Source organism: Procambarus clarkii, chromosome 5 (assembly GCF_040958095.1).
Source record: "Procambarus clarkii isolate CNS0578487 chromosome 5, FALCON_Pclarkii_2.0, whole genome shotgun sequence".
NCBI lineage: Eukaryota > Metazoa > Arthropoda > Malacostraca > Decapoda > Cambaridae > Procambarus > Procambarus clarkii.
Genome location: NC_091154.1, coordinates 49307841 through 49328558, shown reverse-complemented (window position 1 = coordinate 49328558; position 20718 = coordinate 49307841). Strand labels below are relative to the sequence as shown.

The 20718-nt window shown below is 56.1% G+C and overlaps 1 protein-coding gene across 2 annotated transcripts in view; it reads right to left on the bottom strand.

The window, feature by feature from the left end:
- The window catches only part of LOC138350849 (uncharacterized), a 207170-nt gene extending 187492 nt beyond the window's left edge, over positions 1-19678 (bottom strand). For both annotated transcript variants that reach the window (XM_069302292.1, XM_069302297.1), the window contains exon 1: positions 19588-19678. The gene's annotated coding sequence lies outside the window, so the exon portion shown is untranslated. The remainder of the gene's footprint in view (positions 1-19587) is intronic.
- Positions 19679-20718: the final 1040 nt, after the last annotated feature.

Genomic DNA, 20718 nt, shown 5'->3' with positions numbered 1-20718 from the left:
GACGGTCTGGATCTTGTCACAGTCCGGGACGGTCTTGTGTTTGACACAGTCCGGACGTCTGGTGCTTGACACAGTCCAATGTGGTCTGGTGCTTGACACAGTCCGGGACGGTCTGGTGCTTGACACAGTCCGAGACGGTCTGGTGCTTGACACAGTTCGGTACGGTCTGGTGCTTGAAACAGTCCGGGATGGTCTGGTGCCTGACACAGTCCATGACGGTCTGGTGCTTGACACAGTCCGGGACGGTCTGCTGCTTGACAAAGTCCGGGACGGTCTGGTGCTTGACACAGACCGGGTCGGTCTGGTGCTTGGCACAGTCCGGGACGGTCTGGTGCTTGACACAGTCCAGTACGGTCTGGTGCTTGACACAGTCCGGGATGGCATGGTGCTTGACACAGTCCGGGACGGTCTGGTGCTAGACACAGTCCATGACAGTCTGGTGCTTGACACAGGCCATGACGGTCTGGTGCTTGACACAGACCGGGTCGGTCTAGTGTTTAACACAGTCCGGGACGGTCTGGTGCTTGACACAGTCCGGGACGGTCTGGTGCTTGAAACAGTCCGGGACGGTCTGGTGCTTGACAAAGTCCGGGACGGTCTGGTGCTTGACAAAGTCCGAGACGGTCTGGTGCTTAAAGCAGTCTTGGACGGTCTAGTGCTTGAACCAGTCCGGGACGGTATGGTGCGTGACACAGTCCGGGACGGTCTAGTGTTTAACACAGTCCGGGACGGTCTGGTGCTTGACACAGTCCGGGACGGTCTGGTGCTTGAAACAGTCCGGGACGGTCTGGTGCTTGACAAAGTCCGAGACGGTCTGGTGCTTGACACAGTTCGGTACGGTCTGGTGCTTGAAACAGTCCGGGACGGTCTGGTGCCTGACACAGTCCATGACGGTCTGGTGCTTGACACAATCCATGACGGTGTGGTGCTTGACACAGTCCATGACGGTCTGGTGCTTGACACAGTCCAGGACGGTCTAGTGATTGACACAGTCCGGGACGGTCTTGTGCTTGACACAGTCCGGACGGTCTGGTGCTTGACACAGTCCATGACGGTCTGGTGCTTGACACAGTCCGAGAGGGTCTACTATTTATCACAGTCCGTGAAGGTCTATTGCTTGTTACAGTCCGGGTCGGTTTGGTGCTTGAAACAGTCCGGGACGGTCTGGTGCCTGACACAGTCCATGACGGTCTCGTGCTTGACACAGTCCGGGACGGTCTGGTGCTTGACACAGTCCGGGACGGTCTGGGGCTTGACTGAGTCAATGACGGTCTGGTGCGTGACACAGTACGGGACGGTCTGGTGCTTGTCACAGTCAATGACGGTCTGGTGCTTGTCAAAGTACATGACGGTCTGGTGCGTGACACAGTCCGGGACGGTCTGGTGCTTGACACAGTCCGGGACGGTCTGGAGCTTTTCACAGTCCATGACGGTCTGGTGCTTGTCACAGTCCATGACGGTCTGGATATTGTCACAATCCGCGACGGTCTTGTACTTGACACAGTCCGGACGTCTGGTGCTTGACACAGTCCATGATGGTCTGGTGCTTGACACAGTTCGGTACGGTCTGGAGCTTGAAACAGTCTGGGACGGTCTGGTGCCTGACACAGTCCATGACGGTCTGGTGCTTGACACAGTCCGGGACGGTCTGGTGCTTGACACAGTCCGGGACGGTCTGGTGCTTGACACAGTCCGGGTCGGTCTGGTGCTTGGCACAGTCCGGGACGGTCTGGTGCTTGACACAGTCCAGGACGGTCTGGTGCTTGAAACAGTCCGCGATAGCATGGTGTTTGACACAGTCCGGGACGATCTGGAGCCTGACACAGTCCGGGACGGTCTGGTGCTTGACACAGTCCGGGACGGTCTGGTGCTTGACACAGTCCGGGATGATTTGGTGCTTGACACAGTCAATGACGGTCTGGTGCTTGTCAAAGTACAGGACGGTCTGGTGCGTGACACAGTCCGGGACGGTCTGGTGCTTGTCACATTCAATGACGGTCTGGTGCTTGTCAAAGTACATGACGGTCTGGATATTGTCACAGTCCGGGACGGTCTTGTGCTTGACACAGTCCGGACGTCTGGTGCTTGACACAGTCCGGGACGGTCTGGTGCGTGACACAATCCGGGACTGTCTGGAGCTTTTCACAGTCCATGACGGTCTGGTGCTTGTCACAGTCCATGACAGTCTGGATCTTGTCACAGTCCGGGACGGTCTTGTGCTTGACACAGTCCGGACGTCTGGTGCTTGACACAGTCCGAGACGGTCTGGTGCTTGACACAGTTCGGTACGGTCTGGTGCTTGACACAGTCCATGACGGTCTGGTGCTTGACACAGTCCGGGACGGTCTTGTGGTTAACACAGTCCGGACGGTCTGGTGCTTGACGCAGTCCATTACGGTCTGGTGCTTGACACAGTCCGAGACGGTCTAGTATTTGTCACAGTCCTTGACGGTCTAGTGCTTGTTACAGTCCGGGCCGGTTTGGTGCTTGAAACAGTCCGGGATTGTCTGGTGCTTGTCAGTGTACATGACGGTCTGGTGCTTGTCAGTGTACATGACGGTCTGGTGCTTGTCAGTGTACATGACGGTCTGGTTCTTGTCAGTGTACATGACGGTCTGGTGCTTGTCAGTGTACATGACGGTCTGGTGCTTGTCAGTGTACATGACGGTCTGGTGCTTGTCAGTGTACATGACGGTCTGGTGCTAGACACAGTCTATAACGGTTTGGAGCTTGACACAGTCCATGACGGTCTAGTGCTTGACACAATCCATAATGGCCTGGTGCTTGACACAGTCTATGAGGGCCTGGTGCTTGACACAGTCGCTGAGGGTCTGGTGCTTGACACAGTCCAGGACGGTCTTGTGCTTGTCACAGTCCGAGAGGGTCTAGTATTTGTCACAGTCCTTGACGGTCTAGTGCTTGTCACAGTCCGGGCCGGTTTGGTGCTTGAAACAGTCCGGAATTGTCTGGTGGTTGTCAGTGTACATGACGGGCTGGTGCTTTTCACAGTCCATGACGGTCTGGTTCTTGCCACAGTCCATGACAGTCTAGTGCTTGACACAATCCATGATGGTCTGGTGCTTGACACAGTCCATGAGGGCCTGGTGCTTGACACAGTCCATGAGGGTCTGGTGCTTGACACAGTCCAGGACGGTCTTGTGCTTGTCACAGTCCGGGACGGTCTGGTGCGTGACATAGTCCGGGACGGTCTAGTGCTTGACACAGTCCGGGACGGTTTGGTGCTTGACACAGTCCATGATGGTCTGGTGCTTGACACAGTACGGGGACGGTCTGTTGCTTGACACAGTCCGGGACGATCTGGTGCTTGACACAGTCCGGGACGGTCTTGTGCTTGACACAGTCCATGAGGGCCTGGAGCTGGACACAGTCCATGACGGTCTGGTGCTTAACTCAGTCCAGGACGGTCTGGTGCTTGTCACAGTCCTGAACGGTCTGGTGCTTGACACAGTACGGGGCGGTCTGGTGTTTGACACAGTCCATGACGGTCTGGTGTTTGACACAGTCCATGACGGTGTGGTGCTTGACACAGTACGGGGCGGTCTGGTGCGTGAAACAGCCCGGGACGGTCTGGTGCTTGACACAGTCCGGGACGGTCTGCTGCTTGTCACAGTCCATGATTGTCTGGTGTTTGACAGTCTGCGACGGTTTCGTGCTTGTCACAGTTCATGACAGTCCGGTGATTGTCACAATCCATGACGGTCTGGTGCGTGACACAATCCGGGACGGTCTGGTGCTTGACACAGTCCTGGACGGTCTGGTGCTTGACACAGTTCTGGACGGTCTGGTGCTTGTCACAGTCCATGAGAGTCTGGAGCTAGTCACAGTCCTAGACGGTCTGGTGCTTGACACAGTCCGGGACGGTCTGGTGCGTGACACAGTCCGGGACGGTCTAGAGCTTGACACAGTCCGGGACAGTCTGGTGCTTGACACAGTCCGGGACGGTATGGTGCTTGAAACAATCCGGGACGGTCTGGTGCTTGACACAGTCCGAGACGGTCTGGAGGTTGACTCAGTCCGGTACGGTCTGGTGCTTGTAACAGTCCGGGACGGTCTGGTGCCTGACACAGTCCGGGACGGTCTGGTGCTTGACACAGACCGGGTCTGTCTGGTGCTTGGCACAGTCCGGGACCTTCTGGTGCTTGAAACAGTCTATGATGGTCTGGTGCTTGTGACAGTCCATGACGGTCTAGTGCTTGACACAGTCCGGGACGGTCTGGTGCTTGACACAGTCCATGAGAGTCTGGAGCTTGTCAGGGACCTGGACGGTCTGGTGCTTGACACAGTCAATCACAGTCTGGTGCTTTTCACAGTCCATGACGGTCTTGTGCTTCTCACAGTCCATGACGGTCTGGTGCTTGTCACAGTCCATGACGGTGTGGTGCTTGACACAGTCTGGGACGGTCTGGTGCTTTACACAGTCCGGGACGGTATGGTGTTTGTCTCAGTCCATGACGGTCTGGTGCTTAACACAGTCCATGACGGTCTGGTGTGTGACACAGTCCGGGACTGTCTGGTGCTTGACACAGTCTGGGATGGTCTGGAGCTTTTCACAGTCCATGACGGTCTGGTGCTTGTCACAGTCCATGACGGTCTGGTGCTTCACACAGTCCATGACGGTGTAGTGCTTGACAAAGTCCGGGGCGGTCTCGTGCGTGACACATTCCGGGACGGTCTGGTGCTTGTCACAGTCCATGATGGTCTTGTGCTTGACACAGTCCATGACGGTGTGGTGCTTGACACAGTCCGGGGCGGTCTCGTGCGTGACACATTCCGGGACGGTCTGGTGCTTGTCACAGTCCATGACGATCTGGAGCCTGACACAGTCCGGGACGGTCTGGTGCTTGACGCAGTCCGGGACGGTCTGGTGATTGACACAGTCCGGGACGGTCTGGTGCTTTACACAGTCCGGGATGGTCTGGTGCTTGACACTGTCAATGACGGTCTGGTGTTTGACACAGTCCGGGATGGTCTGGTGCTTGACACAGTCAATGACGGTCTGGTGATTGTCAAAGTACATGACGGTCTGGTGCGTTACACAGTCCGGGATGGTCTGGTGCTTGACACAGTCAATGACGGTCTGGTCCTTGTCAAAGTACATGACGGTCTGGTGCGTGTCACAGTCCGGGACGTTCTGGTGCTTTTCACAGTCAATGACGGTCTGGTGCTTGTCAAAGTACATGACGGTTTGGTGCGTGACACAGTCCGGGACGGTCTAGTGCTTGTCTCAGTCCGGGACGGTCTGGTGCCTGACACAGTCCGGGACGGTCTGGAGCTTTTCACAGTCCATGACGGTCTGGTTTGTCACAGTCTATGACGGTCTAGTGCGTGACACAGTCCATGACGGTCTGGTGCTTGACACAGTCCATGACGGTCTAGTGCTTGACACAATCCATGATGGTTCGGTGCTTGACAAAGTCCATGACGGTCTAGTGCTTGACACAATCCATGATGGTTCGGTGCTTGACACAGTCCATGAGGGCCTGGTGCTTCACACAATCCATGACGGTCTGGTGCTTGACGCAGTCCGGGGACGGTCTGGTGCTTGACACAGTCCGGGACGATCTGGTGCTTGACACAGTCCGGGACAGTCTGGTGCTTCACATTTCATGACGGTCTGGTGCTTGTCACAGTCCATGACGGTGTGGTGCTTGACACAGTCCGGGACGGTCTGCTGCTCGTCACAGTCCATGACTGTCTGGTGCTTGACAGAGTCCGGGACGGTCTGGTGCTTGTCACTGTTCATGACAGTCCGGTGATTGTCACAATCCATGACGGACTGGTGCGTGACACAACCCGGGACGGTCTGGTGCTTGACACAGTTCGGGACGGTCTGGTGCATGACACAGTCCATGACGGTCTGGTGCTTGTCACAGTCCATGAGAGTCTGGACATTGTCACAGTCCAGGATGGTCTGGTGCTTGACACAGTCCGGGACGGTCTGGTGCGTGACACAGTCCGGGACGGTCTAGTGCTTGACACAGTCCGGGACGGTCTGGTGTTTGACACAGTCCGGGACAGTCTGGTGCTTGAAACAGTCCTGGACGGTCTGGTGCTTGACACAGTCCGAGACGGTCTGGAGGTTGACACAGTCCGGTACAGTCTGGTGCTTGAAACAGTCCGGGACGGTCTGGTGCCTGACACAGTCCATGACGGTCTGGTGCTTGACACAGTCCGGGACGGTCTGGTGCTTGACACAGTCCGGGTCTGTCTGGTGCTTGGCACAGTCCGGGACTGTCTGGTGCATGAAACATTCCATGATGGTCTGGTGCTTGTCACAGTTCATGACGGTCTAGTGCTTGCCACAGTCTGGGACGGTCTGGTGCTTGACACAGTCCGGTACGGTCTGGTACTTGACACAGTCCATGACAGTCTGGTGCTTGACACAGTCCATGACGGTCTGGTGCTCGACACTGTCCATGACGGTCTGGTGCTCGACACAGTCCATGACGGTCTGGTGCTTTTCACAGTCCATGAGAGTCTGGAGCTTGTCACAGTCCTGGACGGTCTGGTGCTTGACACAGTCCATCACAGCCTGGTGTTTTTCACAGTCCATGACGGTCTGGTGCTTCTCTCAGTCCATGACGGTCTGGTGCTTGTCACAGTCCATGAGAGTCTGGAGCTTGTCACAGTCCTGGACGGTCTGGTGTTTGAGACAGTCCGAGACAGTCTGGTGCGTGACACAGTCCAGGACGGTCTGGTGCTTGACACAGTCCGAGACGGTCTGGTGCTTGACACAGGCCGGGACGGTCTGGTTCTTTTCACAGTCCATGACGGTCTGGTGCGTGAAACAGCCCAGGACGGTCTGGTGCTTGACACAGTCCGGGACGGTCTGGTGCTTGTCACAGTTCATGACAGTCCGGTGATTGTCACAATCCATGAAGGACTGGTGCGTGACACAATCCGGGACGGTCTGGTGCTTGACACAGTTCGGGACGGTCTGGTGCTTGACACAGTTCTTGACGGTCTGGTGCTTAACACAGTCCATGAGAGTCTTTAGCTTGTCACAGTCCTGAACGGTCTGGTGCTTGACACAGTCCGGGACGGTCTGGTGCGTGACACAGTCCGGGACGGTCTAGTGCTTGACACAGTACGGGACGGTCTGGTGCTTGACACAGTCCGGGACAGTTTGGTGCTTGAAACAGTCCGGGACGGTCTGGTGCTTGACACAGTCCGAGACGGTCTGGTGGTTGACACAGTCCGGTACAGTCCGGTGCTTGAAACAGTCAGGACGGTCTGGTGCCTGACACAGTCCATGACGGTCTGGTTCTTGACACAGTCCGGGACGGTCTGGTGCTAGACACAATCCGGGTCTGTCTGGTGCTGGCACAGTCCGGGACGGTTCGGTGGTTGAAACAGTCCATGATGGTCTGGTGCTTGTCACAGTCCATGACGGTCAAGTGCTTGCCACAGTCCGGGACGGTCTGGGGCTTGACACAGTCCGGTACAGTCTGGTGCTTGACAGTTCATGACAGTCTGGTGCTTGACACAGTCCATGACGGTCTGGTGCTCGACACAGTCCATGACGGTCTGGTGCTTGTCACAGTCCATGAGAGTCTGGAGCTTGTGACAGTCCTGGACGGTCTGGTGCTTGACACAGTCCATCACAGCCTGGTGCTTTTCACAGTCCATGACGGTCTGGTGCTTCTCTCAGTCGATGACGGTCTGGTGTTTGTCACAGTCCATGAGAGTCTGGAGCTTGTCACAGTCCTGGACGGTCTGGAGCTTGACACAGTCCGGGACGGTCTGGTGCGTGACACAGTCCGGGACGGTCTAGTGCATGACATTGTCCGGAACGGTCTGGTGCTTGACACAGTCCGAGACAGTGTGGTGCTTGACACAGTCCGAGACAGTGTGGTGCTTGACACAGTCTGGTACGGTCTGGTGCTTGAAACAGTCCGGGACGGTCTGGTGCCTGACACAGTCCATGACGGTCTTGTGCTTAACACAGTCCGGGACGGTCTGGTGCTTGACACAGTCCGGGACGGTCTGGTGCTTGACACATTCAACGACAGTCTGGTCCTTGTCAAAGTACATGACAGTCTGGTGCGTGACACAGTCCGGGACGGTCTAGTGCTTGACACAGTCCGGGACGGTCTGGAGCTTTTCACAGTCCATGACGGTCTAGTGCTTGTCACAGTCCATGACGGTATGGTGATTAACACAGTCCATGACGGTCTTGAGCTTGTCACAGTCCAGGACGGTATGATGCTTGACACAGTCCATGACGATCCAGTGCTTGACAAAGTCCGGGACGGTCTGGTGCTTGTCACAGTTCATGACAGTCCGGTGCTTGTCACAGTCCATGATGGTCTGGTGCTTGGCACAGTCCAGGACGGTCTGGTGCTTGACACAGTCCGGGACGGTCTGGTGCTTGACACAGTCCGGGACGGTATGGTGCTTGACACAGTCAATGACGGTCTGGTGCTTGACACAGTCTGGGTCGGTCTGGTGTTTGACACAGTCCGGGATGGTGTGGTGCTTGACACAGTCCATGACGGTCTGGTGCTTAACACAGTCCAAGACGGTCTGGTGCTTGACACAGTCCGGGACGATCTGGTGCTTGATACAGTCCAGGACGGTCTGGTGCTTGACACAGTCCATGACGGTCTGGTGCTTGACACAGTCCAGGACGGTCTGGTGCTTGTCACAGTCTGGGACGGTCTGGTGCGTGACATAGTCCGGGACGGTCTGGTGCTTGACACAGTCCATGACGGTCTGGTGCTTGACACAGTCCGGGACGGTCTGGTGCGTGACACAGTCCGGGACGGTCTAGTGCTTGACACAGTACGGGACGGTCTGGTGCTTGACACAGTCCGGGACAGTTTGGTGCTTGAAACAGTCCGGGACGGTCTGGTGCTTGACACAGTCCGAGACGGTCTGGTGGTTGACACAGTCCGGTACAGTCCGGTGCTTGAAACAGTCAGGACGGTCTGGTGCCTGACACAGTCCATGACGGTCTGGTTCTTGACACAGTCCGGGACGGTCTGGTGCTAGACACAATCCGGGTCTGTCTGGTGCTGGCACAGTCCGGGACGGTCCGGTGGTTGAAACAGTCCATGATGGTCTGGTGCTTGTCACAGTCCATGACGGTCAAGTGCTTGCCACAGTCCGGGACGGTCTGGTGCTTGACACAGTCCGGTACAGTCTGGTGCTTGACAGTTCATGACAGTCTGGTGCTTGACACAGTCCATGACGGTCTGGTGCTCGACACAGTCCATGACGGTCTGGTGCTTGTCACAGTCCATGAGAGTCTGGAGCTTGTGACAGTCCTGGACGGTCTTGTGCTTGACACAGTCCATCACAGCCTGGTGCTTTTCACAGTCCATGACGGTCTGGTGCTTCTCTCAGTCGATGACGGTCTGGTGTTTGTCACAGTCCATGAGAGTCTGGAGCTTGTCACAGTCCTGGACGGTCTGGAGCTTGACACAGTCCGGGACGGTCTGGTGCGTGACACAGTCCGGGACGGTCTAGTGCATGACATTGTCCGGAACGGTCTGGTGTTTGACACAGTCCGAGACAGTGTGGTGCTTGACACAGTCCGAGACAGTGTGGTGCTTGACACAGTCTGGTACGGTCTGGTGCTTGAAACAGTCCGGGACGGTCTGGTGCCTGACACAGTCCATGACGGTCTTGTGCTTAACACAGTCCGGTACGGTCTGGTGCTTGACACAGTCCGGGACGGTCTGGTGCTTGACACATTCAACGACAGTCTGGTCCTTGTCAAAGTACATGACAGTCTGGTGCGTGACACAGTCCGGGACGGTCTAGTGCTTGACACAGTCCGGGACGGTCTGGAGGTTTTCACAGTCCATGACGGTCTAGTGCTTGTCACAGTCCATGACGGTATGGTGATTAACACAGTCCATGACGGTCTTGAGCTTGTCACAGTCCGGGACGGTATGATGCTTGACACAGTCCATGACGATCCAGTGCTTGACAAAGTCCGGGACGGTCTGGTGCTTGTCACAGTTCATGACAGTCCGGTGCTTGTCACAGTCCATGATGGTCTGGTGCTTGGCACAGTCCAGGACGGTCTGGTGCTTGACACCGTCCGGGACGGTCTGGTGCTTGACACAGTCCGGGACGGTATGGTGCTTGACACAGTCAATGACGGTCTGGTGCTTGACACAGTCTGGGTCGGTCTGGTGTTTGACACAGTCCGGGATGGTGTGGTGCTTGACACAGTCCATGACGGTCTGGTGCTTAACACAGTCCAAGACGGTCTGGTGCTTGACACAGTCCGGGACGATCTGGTGCTTGATACAGTCCAGGACGGTCTGGTGCTTGACACAGTCCATGACGGTCTGGTGCTTGACACAGTCCAGGACGGTCTGGTGCTTGTCACAGTCTGGGACGGTCTGGTGCGTGACATAGTCCGGGACGGTCTGGTGCTTGACACAGTCCATGACGGTCTGGTGCTTGTCACAGTCCATGACGGTCTGGTGCTTGACACAGTCCGAGACGGTCTGGTGCTTGACAAAGTCCAGGACGGTCTGGTGCTTGTCACAGTCCGGGACTGTCTGGTGCGTGACACAGTCCGGGATGGTCTGGTTCTTTTCACAGTCCATGACGGTCTGGTGCTTGTCACTGTCCATGACGGTCTGGTGCTTGACACAGTCCATGACGGTCTGGTGCTTGACACAGTCCAGGACTGTCATGTGCTTGTCACAGTCCGGGACGGTCTGGTGCGTGACATAGTCCGGGACGGTCTAGTGCTTGACACAGTCCATGACGGTCTGGTGCTTGACAAATTCCGGAACGGTCCGGTGCGTGACACAGTCAGGGACGGTTTGGTGCTTTTCACAGTCCATGACGGTCTGGTGTTTGTCTCAGTCCATGACGGTCGGGTGCTTGACATAGTCCCTGACGGTCTGGTGCGTGTCACAGTCCGGGACGGTCTGGTGCTTGACACAGTCCGGGATGGTCTGGAGCTTTTCACAGTCCATGACGGTATGGTGCGTGACACAGTCCGGGGCGGTCTGGTGCGTGACACAGTCCGGGACGGACTGGTGCTTGACGCAGTCCAGGACGGTCTGGAGCTTTATACAGTCCATGACGGTCTGGTGGTTGACAAAGTCCATGATGGTTTGGTGCTTGACACAGTCCATGACGGTCTAGTGCTTGACACAATCCATGATGGTCTGGTGCTTGACACAGTCCAGGACGGTCTGGTGCTTGACACAGTCCGGGACGGTATTGTGATTGACACAGTCCAGACGGTCTGGTGCTTGACACAGTCCATGACGGTCTGGTGCTTGACACAGTCCGAGAGGGACTAGTATTTGTCACAGTCCTTGACGGTCTAGTGCTTGTCACAGTCCGGGCCGGTTTGGTGCTTGAAACAGTCCGGGATTGTCTGGTGCTTGTCAGTGTACATGACGGTCTGGTGCTTGTCAGTGTACATGACGGTCTGGTGCTTGTCAGTGTACATGACGGTCTGGTGCTTGTCAGTGTACATGACGGTCTGGTGCTTGTCAGTGTACATGACGGTCTGGTGCTTGTCAGTGTACATGACGGTCTGGTGCTAGTCAGTGTACATGACGGTCTGGTGCTTGTCAGTGTACATGACGGTCTGGTGCTTGTCAGTGTACATGACGGTCTGGTGCTTGTCAGTGTACATGACGGTCTGGTGCTTGTCAGTGTACATGACGGTCTGGTGCTTGTCAGTGTACATGAGGGTCTGGAGCTTGAAACAGTCCACGACGGTCTGGTGGTTGACACAGTCCATGACGGTCTGGTGCTTGACACAATCCATGATGGTCTGGTGCTTGACAAAGTCCATGAGGGCCTGGTGCTTGACACAGTCCATGAGGGTCTAGTGCTTGACACAGTCCAGGATGGTCTGGTGCTTGTCACAGTCCGGGACGGTCTGGTGCTTGTAACAGTCCGGGACGGTCTGGTGCTTGACACAGTCCATGACGTCTCGTGCTTGACACAGTCCAGGAGGGTCTGGTGCTTGACACAGTCCGGGACGGTCTGGTGCTTGACACAGTCCGGGACGGTCTGGTGCGTGACACAGTCCGGGACGGTCTGGTGCTTAACACTGTCCGGGACGGAATGGTGCTTGGCACAGTCCGAGACGGTCTGGTGCTTGACACAGTCAATGAGGGCCTGGTGCTTGACACAGTCCATGACGGTCTGGTGCTTGACACAGTCCAGGACGGTCTGGTGCTTGTCAAAATCCGGGACGGTCTGGTGAGTGACATAGTCCAGGACGGTCTAGTGCTTGACACAGTCCATGATGGTCTGGTGCCGGACAAAGTCCGGGATGGTCCGGTGCGTGACAAAGTCTGGGACGGTCTGGTGCTTGAAACAGTCCGGGACGGTCTGGTGCGTGACACAGTCCGGGACGGTCTAGTGCTTGACACAGTCCGGGACGGTCTGGTGCGTGACACAGTCCGGGACGGTCTGGTGCTTGAAACAGTCCGGGACGGTCTGGTGCTTGACACAGTCCGGGACGGTCTGGTGCTTGACACAGTCCGGGACGATCTGGTGCTTGACACAGTCCAGGACGGTCTGGTGCTTGACACAGTCCGTGACGGTCTGGTGCTTGACACAGTCCAGGACGGTCTGGAGCTTGACACAGTCCATGACGGTCTGGTGCTTGACATAGTCCGGGACGGTCTGGTTCTTGACACAGCTCATGACAGTCCGGTGCTTGTCACAGTCCATGACGGTCTGATGCTTGACACAGTCCGAGACGGTCTGGTGCTTGACACAGTCCGGGACGGTCTGGTGCTTGTCACAGTCCGGGACGGTCTGGTGCGTGACACAGTCCGGGATGGTCTGGTTCTTTTCACAGTCCATGACGGTCTCGTGCTTGACACAGTCCATGACGGTCTGGTGCTTGACACAGTCCGAGACGGTCTGGTGCTTGAAACATTCCATGATGGTCTGGTGCTTGTCACAGTTCATGACGGTCTAGTGCTTGCCACAGTCTGGGACGGTCTGGTGCTTGACACAGTCCGGTACGGTCTGGTGCTTGACACAGTCCATGACAGTCTGGTGCTTGACACAGTCCATGACGGTCTGGTGCTCGACACTGTCCATGACGGTCTGGTGCTCGACACAGTCCATGACGGTCTGGTGCTTTTCACAGTCCATGAGAGTCTGGAGCTTGTCACAGTCCTGGACGGTCTGGTGCTTGACACAGTCCATCACAGCCTGGTGTTTTTTACAGTCCATGACGGTCTGGTGCTTCTCTCAGTCCATGACGGTCTGGTGCTTGTCACAGTCCATGAGAGTCTGGAGCTTGTCACAGTCCTGGACGGTCTGGTGTTTTAGACAGTCCGAGACAGTCTGGTGCGTGACACAGTCCAGGACGGTCTGGTGCTTGACACAGTCCGAGACGGTCTGGTGCTTGACACAGGCCGGGACGGTCTGGTTCTTTTCACAGTCCATGACGGTCTGGTGCGTGAAACAGCCCAGGACGGTCTGGTGCTTGACACAGTCCGGGACGGTCTTGTGCTTGTCACAGTTCATGACAGTCCGGTGATTGTCACAATCCATGAAGGACTGGTGCGTGACACAATCCGGGACGGTCTGGTGCTTGACACAGTTCGGGACGGTCTGGTGCTTGACACAGTTCTTGACGGTCTGGTGCTTAACACAGTCCATGAGAGTCTTTAGCTTGTCACAGTCCTGAACGGTCTGGTGCGTGACACAGTCCGGGACGGTCTAGTGCTTGACACAGTACGGGACGGTCTGGTGCTTGACACAGTCCGGGACAGTTTGGTGCTTGAAACAGTCCGGGACGGTCTGGTGCTTGACACAGTCCGAGACGGTCTGGTGGTTGACACAGTCCGGTACAGTCCGGTGCTTGAAACAGTCAGGACGGTCTGGTGCCTGACACAGTCCATGACGGTCTGGTTCTTGACACAGTCCGGGACGGTCTGGTGCTAGACACAATCCGGGTCTGTCTGGTGCTGGCACAGTCCGGGACGGTCCGGTGGTTGAAACAGTCCATGATGGTCTGGTGCTTGTCACAGTCCATGACGGTCAAGTGCTTGCCACTGTCCGGGACGGTCTGGTGCTTGACACAGTCCGGTACAGTCTGGTGCTTGACAGTTCATGACAGTCTGGTGCTTGACACAGTCCATGACGGTCTGGTGCTCGACACAGTCCATGACGGTCTGGTGCTTGTCACAGTCCATGAGAGTCTGGAGCTTGTGACAGTCCTGGACGGTCTGGTGCTTGACACAGTCCATCACAGCCTGGTGCTTTTCACAGTCCATGACGGTCTGGTGCTTCTCTCAGTCGATGACGGTCTGGTGTTTGTCACAGTCCATGAGAGTCTGGAGCTTGTCACAGTCCTGGACGGTCTGGAGCTTGACACAGTCCGGGACGGTCTGGTGCGTGACACAGTCCGGGACGGTCTAGTGCATGACATAGTCCGGAACGGTCTGGTGCTTGACACAGTCCGAGACAGTGTGGTGCTTGACACAGTCCGAGACAGTGTGGTGCTTGACACAGTCTGGTACGGTCTGGTGCTTGAAACAGTCCGGGACGGTCTGGTGCCTGACACAGTCCATGACGGTCTTGTGCTTAACACAGTCCGGGACGGTCTGGTGCTTGACACAGTCCGGGACGGTCTGGTGCTTGACACAGTCAACGACAGTCTGGTCCTTGTCAAAGTACATGACAGTATGGTGCGTGACACAGTCCGGGACGGTCTAGTGCTTGACACAGTCCGGGACGGTCTGGAGCTTTTCACAGTCCATGACGGTCTTGTGCTTGTCACAGTCCATGACGGTATGGTGATTAACACAGTCCATGACGGTCTTGAGCATGTCACAGTCCGGGACGGTATGATGCTTGACACAGTCCATGACGATCCAGTGCTTGACAAAGTCCGGGACGGTCTGGTGCTTGTCACAGTTCATGACAGTCCGGTGCTTGTCACAGTCCATGATGGTCTGGTGCTTGGCACAGTCCAGGACGGTCTGGTGCTTGACACAGTCCGGGACGGTCTGGTGCTTGACACAGTCCGGGACGGTATGGTGCTTGACACAGTCAATGACGGTCTGGTGCTTGACACAGTCTGGGTCGGTCTGGTGTTTGACACAGTCCGGGATGGTGTGGTGCTTGACACAGTCCATGACGGTCTTGTGCTTAACACAGTCCAAGACGGTCTGGTGCTTGACACAGTCCGGGACGATCTGGTGCTTGATACAGTCCAGGACGGTCTGGTGCTTGACACAGTCCATGACGGTCTGGTGCTTGACACAGTCCAGGACGGTCTGGTGCTTGTCACAGTCTGGGACGGTCTGGTGCGTGACATAGTCCGGGACGGTCTGGTGCTTGACACAGTCCATGACGGTCTGGTGCTTGTCACAGTCCATGACGGTCTGGTGCTTGACACAGTCCGAGACGGTCTGGTGCTTGACACAGTCCAGGACGGTCTGGTGCTTGTCACAGTCCGGGACGGTCTGGTGCGTGACACAGTCCGGGATGGTCTGGTTCTTTTCACAGTCCATGACGGTCTGGTGCTTGTCACTTTCCATGACGGTCTGGTGCTTGACACAGTCCATGACGGTCTGGTGCTTGACACAGTCCAGGACTGTCATGTGCTTGTCACGGTCCGGGACGGTCTGGTGCGTGACATAGTCCGGGACGGTCTAGTGCTTGACACAGTCCATGACGGTCTGGTGCTTGACAAAGTCCAGAACGGTCCGGTGCGTGACACAGTCAGGGACGGTTTGGTGCTTTTCACAGTCCATGACGGTCTGGTGTTTGTCTCAGTCCATGACGGTCGGGTGCTTGACACAGTCCCTGACGGTCTGGTGCGTGTCACAGTCCGGGACGGTCTGGTGCTTGACACAGTCCGGGATGGTCTGGAGCTTTTCACAGTCCATGACGGTATGGTGCGTGACACAGTCCGGGGCGGTCTGGTGCGTGACACAGTCCGGGACGGACTGGTGCTTGACGCAGTCCAGGACGGTCTGGAGCTTTATACAGTCCATGACGGTCTGGTGGTTGACAAAGTCCATGATGGTTTGGTGCTTGACACAGTCCATGACGGTCTAGTGCTTGACACAATCCATGATGGTCTGGTGCTTGACACAGTCCAGGACGGTCTGGTGCTTGACACAGTCCGGGACGGTATTGTGATTGACACAGTCCGGACGGTCTGGTGCTTGACACAGTCCATGACGGTCTGGTGCTTGACACAGTCCGAGAGGGACTAGTATTTGTCACAGTACTTGACGGTCTAGTGCTTGTCACAGTCCGGGCCGGTTTGGTGCTTGAAACAGTCCGGGATTGTCTGGTGCTTGTCAGTGTACATGACGGTCTGGTGCTTGTCAGTGTACATGACGGTCTGGTGCTTGTCAGTGTACATGACGGTCTGGTGCTTGTCAGTGTACATGACGGTCTGGTGCTTGTCAGTGTACATGACGGTCTGGTGCTTGTCAGTGTACATGACGGTCTGGTGCTTGTCAGTGTACATGACGGTCTGGTGCTTGTCAGTGTACATGACGGTCTGGTGCTTGTCAGTGTACATGACGGTCTGGTGCTTGTCAGTGTACATGAGGGTCTGGAGCTTGAAACAGTCCACGACGGTCTGGTGGTTGACACAGTCCATGACGGTCTGGTGCTTGACACATTCCTTGACGGTCTAGTGCTTGACACAATCCATGATGGTCTGGTGCTTGACAAAGTCCATGAGGGCCTGGTGCTTGACACAGTCCATGAGGGTCTAGTGCTTGACACAGTCCAGGATGGTCTGGTGCTTGTCACAGTCCGGGACGGTCTGGTGCTTGTAACAGTCCGGGACGGTCTGGTGCTTGACACAGTCCATGACGTCTCGTGCTTGACACAGTCCAGGAGGGTCTGGTGCTTGACACAGTCCGGGACGGTCTGGTGCTTGACACAGTCCGGGACGGTCTGGTGCGTGACACAGTCCGGGACGGTCTGGTGCTTAACACTGTCCGGGACGGAATGGTGCTTGGCACAGTCCGAGACGGTCTGGTGCTTGACACAGTCAATGAGGGCCTGGTGCTTGACACAGTCCATGACGGTCTGGTGCTTGACACAGTCCAGGACGGTCTGGTGCTTGTCAAAATCCGGGACGGTCTGGTGAGTGACATAGTCCAGGACGGTCTAGTGCTTGACACAGTCCATGATGGTCTGGTGCTTGACAAAGTCCGGGATGGTCCGGTGCGTGACAAAGTCTGGGACGGTCTCGTGCTTGAAACAGTCCGGGACGGTCTGGTGCGTGACACAGTCCGGGACGGTCTAGTGCTTGACACAGTCCGGGACGGTCTGGTGCGTGACACAGTCCGGGACGGTCTGGTGCTTGAAAAAGTCCGGGACGGTCTGGTGCTTGACACAGTCCGGGACGGTCTGGTGCTTGACACAGTCCGGGACGATCTGGTGCTTGACACAGTCCAGGACGGTCTGGTGCTTGACACAGTCCGTGACGGTCTGGTGCTTGACACAGTCCAGGACGGCCTGGAGCTTGACACAGTCCATGACGGTCTGGTGCTTGACATAGTCCGGGACGGTCTGGTTCTTGACACAGCTCATGACAGTCCGGTGCTTGTCACAGTCCATGACGGTCTGGTGCTTGACACAGTCCGAGACGGTCTGGTGCTTGTCACAGTCCGGGACGGTCTGGTGCGTGACACAGTCCGGGATGGTCTGGTTCTTTTCACAGTCCTTGACGGTCTCGTGCTTGACACAGTCCATGACGGTCTGGTGCTTGACACAGTCCGAGACGGTCTGGTGCTTGACACAGTCCGGGACGGTCTGGTGCTTGTCACAGTCCGGGACGGTCTGGTGCGTGACACAGTCCGGGACAGTCTGGTGCTTGTCACTGTCAATGACGGTCTGGTGCTTGACACAGTCCATGACGGTCTGGTGCTTGACACAGTCCAGGACTGTCATGTGCTTGTCACAGTCCGGGACGGTCTGGTGCGTGACATAGTCCGGGACGGTCTAGTGCTTGACACAGTCCATGACGGTCTGGTGCTTGACAAAGTCCGGAACGGTCCCGTGCGTGACACAGTCAGGGACGGTTTGGTGCTTTTCACAGTCCATGACGGTCGGATGCTTGACACAGTCCATGACGGTCTGGTGCGTGTCACAGTCCGGGACGGTCTGGTGCTTGACACAGTCCGGGATGGTCTGGAGCTTTTCACAGTCCATGACGGTATGGTGCGTGACAAAGTCCGAGGCGGTCTGGTGCGTGACACAGTCCGGGACGGACTGGTGCTTGACGCAGTCCAGGACGGTCTGGAGCTTGACACAGTCCATGACGGTCTGGTGGTTGACAAAGTCCATGATGGTCTGGTGATTGACACAGTCCATGACGGTCTAGTGCTTGACACAATCCTTGATGGTTTGGTGCTTGACACAGTCCAGGACGGTCTGGTGCTTGACACAGTCCGGGACGGACTGGTCTAGTGTCAAGCACTAGACCGTCATGGACTGTGTCAACCACCAGACCGTCATGGACTGTGTCAAGCACCAGACCGTCATGTACACTGACAAGCACCAGACCCTCATGTACACTGACAAGCACCAGACCGTCATGTACACTGACAAGCACCAGACCGTCATGTACACTGACAAGCACCAGACCGTCATGTACACTGACAAGCACCAGACCGTCATGTACACTGACAAGCACCAGACCGTCATGTACACTGACAAGCAAAAGACATTCCCGGACTGTTTCAAGCACCAAAATGGCCCGGACTGTTACAAGCACTAGACCGTCAAGGACTGTGACAAATACTAGACCCTCTCGGACTGTGTCAAGCACCAGACCGTCATGGACTGTGTCAAGCACCAGACCGTCCGGACTGTGTCAAGCACAATACCGTCCCGGACTGTATGAAGCACCAAACCGTCCTGGACTGTGTCAAGCACGAGACTTCATGGACTGTGTCAATCACCAGACCTTCCCGGACTGTGTCTAGCACCAGACTGTCCCGGACTGTGACAAGCACCAGACCGTCATTTACTGTGTCAAGCACCAGACCGTCATGGATTGTGTCAAGCACCAGACTGTCATCGACTGTGTCAAGCACCAGACCGTCCCGGACTGTGTGAAGCACCTTACCATCCCGGACTGTGTCAAGCACCAGACCGTCCTGGACTGTGTCAAGCACCAGACCGTCCCGGACTGTGCCAAGCACCAGACCAACAAGGACTGTGTCAAGCACCAGACCGTTCCGGACTGTGTCAAGCACCAGACCGTCCCGGACTGTGTCAAGGACCAGACCGTCATGGACTGTGTCAGGCACCAGACCGACCCGGGTTATTAAGGCCTATCAACCTCCAGAGGTTGATAGGCCTTAATAACCCTCCAGAGGTTGATAGGCTTTAATAACCCTACAGAGGTTAATTGGCCTTAATAACCCTCCAGACGTTGATAGGCCTTAATATCCCTCCAGAGGTTGATAGGCCTTAATAACCCTCCAGACGTTGATAGGCCTTAATATCCCTCCAGAGGTTGGTAGGCTTTTAGCCCGCAACGAAGTAAATCAACACACCGGCCATATAAAATTATTCTAGTAACGTAATGAATTATTAGTTTGACAAACTAGTGAACCAACTCACCCACAAACAGCAGGAGTGCACTCCCAGCAACCAAGATCCCCCTCACGGAGCAGACAACAGTGGACACAACCTTCACTATGATAGCTGGTTCTGTTGATAGCTGTTATCATGATGCCAGAGATGCCAAGGTCCCGAACTCTTATCAGGAGTCGGGGGACGATTTCTGTTCTTAGTAAATATGGATCATTAACGCCCTTATACCTCATCCTGTGGGTGGTGGTGGACCCCATGCTCATATTGTGGGTGGTGGTGGATCCCATGCTCATACTGTGGGTGGTGGTGGACCCCATGCTCATATTGTGGGTGGTGGTGGATCCCATGCTCATATTGTGGGTGGTGGTGGACCCCATGCTCATATTGTGGGTGGTGGTGGATCCCATGCTCATATTGTGGGTGGTGGTGGATCCCATGCTCATATTGTGGGTGGTGGTGGATCCCATGCTCATACTGTGGGTGGTGGTGGATCCCATGCTCATCCTGTGGGTGGTGGTGGATCCCATGCTCATCCTGTGGGTGGTGGTGGATCCCATGCTCATCCTGTGGGTGGTGGTGGATCCCATGCTCATCCTGTGGGTGGTGGTGGATCCCATGCTCATCCTGTGGGTGGTGGTGGATCCCATGCTCATCCTGTGGGTGGTGGTGGATCCCATGCTCATCCTGTGGGTGGTGGTGGATCCCATGCTCATATTGTGGGTGGTGGTGGATCCCATGCTCATATTGTGGGTGGTGGTGGATCCCATGCTCATATTGTGGGTGGTGGTGGATCCCATGCTCATATTGTGGGTGGTGGTGGATCCCATGCTCATATTGTGGGTGGTGGTGGATCCCATGCTCATATTGTGGGTGGTGGTGGATCCCATGCTCATATTGTGGGTGGTGGTGGATCCCATGCTCATATTGTGGGTGGTGGTGGATCCCATGCTCATATTGTGGGTGGTGGTGGATCCCATGCTCATATTGTGGGTGGTGGTGGATCCCATGCTCATATTGTGGGTGGTGGTGGATCCCATGCTCATATTGTGGGTGGTGGTGGATCCCATGCTCATATTGTGGGTGGTGGTGGATCCCATGCTCATATTGTGGGTGGTGGTGGATCCCATGCTCATATTGTGGGTGGTGGTGGATCCCATG